This window comes from Psammomys obesus, unplaced genomic scaffold, assembly GCF_907164565.1.
Source record: "Psammomys obesus unplaced genomic scaffold, mPsaObe1.curated_primary_1811, whole genome shotgun sequence".
In the NCBI taxonomy this organism is placed as follows: domain Eukaryota; kingdom Metazoa; phylum Chordata; class Mammalia; order Rodentia; family Muridae; genus Psammomys; species Psammomys obesus.
Window position 1 is genome coordinate 11,211 of NW_026596190.1, and position 2,754 is coordinate 13,964.

Consider the following 2,754-nt stretch of genomic DNA (forward strand, 5'->3'; position numbering starts at 1 on the left):
TGGTCACACAAACAGCCTTGGGCAGGGCTGTCACTCACTCGGAGACCCTGCCCTGTTTCCAGGCAACAGTCTGAAGAAGCTGAAATGCCTGCTAAGAGCACCCTGACCTAGGTCATGTGAGGGAGGGTCAGGTCTGTGAAGGCACATGGTGAGAGTTAAGATATTCCCTTCAACCACACACACAGCATACTTACTACCTATTTCCCTTGTTGAGGGCTGTGGGAAAATGCAGTCACATGGCATGGATTCCTTCCCCTCTCCTATTCTTTCTCTCCACAGAAATAGCCTCTTGCCTTAAAGAAACTGGACACCGGGATCCCAGGGAACCTCCTAGCCCTAGCTACTCCTCAAGATGAGTATCTGTGTGGTGTACTCTTTTAGCACAAATGAACCACACTGAATTGGGCTACCTCATTCAGGGATCCCTCAAGAGGTGTCAGAAGGTGGGAGGTGTCTCCCCTGCCTTCTGGTCCAACTTAGACACAAACAAACCTGTTCGGAGACTTTACCTCAGGCAAGAGGTGGCACGCACAGGGAGAGCCTCATCTCTTCTCCCTTGAGGTCCTCAGAGGCACATGCAGAACCAGATTCCTTTGGGTGTAAGGCAGTCCTAAACAATATCCTGTAACGGGCATTTGCGAGCTGCCCAAGCCTCAGCTGTCAAGAGTATACTCACATTTTCCCTTTCCCTCTCAGGCCTATAAGTCTTCATACCTGTGACTGTCCTGCCTGTGTTGCCAAGGAAATCAGCATGGATCCTACTGAGAACAGCCAGAGCTTCCCCCCACCCGCGGGCATCACTCAGGCCCAAAGGGAGGCAAGGGGACTGGAGGGCACCCAGGTCCCCATAGCTGAGGCTGGGGAGGTAGAGGCTGCTGCCACCACATCAGGGGATGTGTCTGTTAGAGAAATGCTGGCTTCCCAGAGTTTTCGGAGAGCCTTAAACGGTTCTCACAACTGTTTAAGGACAGTAACCATCTCAGTGATCCCCTCATTGAAAACCCTAAATATAAAAATAGTTAGGCTGGTGTGGTTCCTGCTTTGCAAGTATCAAATGAGCCAAATGATTACTGAGGCAGAAATACTGGGTAGGAACAATAGACATTATGTCCCGTTCTACCACCTGATCTTTACTAAGGCTGCTGATTGCATGAGGCTATTGTTAGGCATTGACATTTTGGTAGTAAACCCCATTGTCCACTCCTACTGTCTTGTCACTGCACTGGGGATCACCTATGATGGGATGCAACATGGTGGTCCAGGCCCAAGACAGGCCCGGTAATAATTGTCTTATGCATCATCTTCAAAGAGGACAACTGTGTCAGTGAGGAGGTGTTGTCGAGGATATTGAATAACATGGAGATTTATGCCAGCAGTGACCATTTCATGTACACGGAGCTCAGGAGACTCATCACTGAGCATTATGTGCAGGAAGGGTACCTGGAATAAAGACAGGTGCCAGACAGTGATCCTCCTAGCCATGAACTCTGGTGGGGTCCAAGGGCGGGCCTATGCTGAAACCACCAGGATGCAAATATTGAGGTGTTTTTTTTTTGTTTGTTTGTTTGTTTTTTTTTCCCCAGCATCTTTAAAAAGGATCCCAGAGACTATCCCTTCAGAGATGCAGAGGCTTTGAGAGATGAGATAGAGGGGACCTAGGACAGAGTCACCCAGCAGATGGTACTACTTCACTGACTAGCACACATTCTAGTGCACTGGCAGTTCCCATCCAACATCAAGTCAGGCAGAGTCAGTGATCTAAGTGCCATACCCTCATGTGAGAGCTGGTGGGAGGAGAACGTGAACCATTCCATTCTTCCTGTCTGAGCAACTTGGAGTTTTCTTGTTCTTACAAAATTTTGCTGCTTTTACTGCCAGGTTCATTAGCTCTAGCTATTTTAAGTTACGAATGACATTAGTAATGTGCCTACTGTTGTTGATCCATTTTAGGAGAATTATATTATTTTGTAAACATATGACAATGACTTGTATCTAATGTGTAATACTTCTCAAGATACCATCCCGTGTCAGTGGCAGCATAAATTAAGACAGTTATGGGTCTCAGAAATATTTAGCCAGGACCAGGCTCTTGGGCAGTGTGTGAATGACTTAGGGCTGAGAGAAGGGAAAACTGCTCTGAGCCGCCATCACTGCTGGTGCTGGACTTGGTCTGGAGGACTCAGGCTGAGGTGTCACTCAGTGAATCGACACTTGGATAACACATAGAGTCAGGAAGGTTGCATCCCCATCATGTCAAAACAGGAAACCAAAAATGTACAGAGAGGAATCCTGTCCTAGCTCCAGAGAGGCAAAGATGAACAAAGCACATGTAGGGCACGGTTTACCTCTACCTTCCTTAAGGGATTCCTCACACATAGGTTGGAATCATGGGAATGTGTGGGAGCCCTGAGAACTAACTCCTAGGCAGGGCCTCTTCTGCCTCCCTCATGTGGAGAGACTGAGCTGACCACTAACATAGCTTCAAGAGCTTGTAGTGTGTATTAGTGTTTTGTCTGCATGTGAAGCATACTACAGGTGACCCTGGTGTCCCCAGAGGACAGAAGAGGGTGCCAGATTCCATGGAGACAGAGTTGCAAATGGTTGTGAGTCTCCATGTCAGTGCTGGAAACTGAACCTTTCTCCTCTGCAAGAGCAGCAAGTGTTCAGACAAAGCGCTAGCCCTAGACAGATTTAAGTAAAATAAATAAATAAATAAATAAATAAATAAATAAATAAATAAATAAATAAATAAAT

The 2,754-nt window shown here is 46.9% G+C and overlaps 1 pseudogene; it reads left to right on the forward strand.

Annotated features, from left to right (window-relative positions):
• Positions 1-751: 751 nt before the first annotated feature.
• Positions 752-1,659, forward strand: LOC129667969 (melanoma-associated antigen 10-like; annotated as a pseudogene).
• Positions 1,660-2,754: the final 1,095 nt, after the last annotated feature.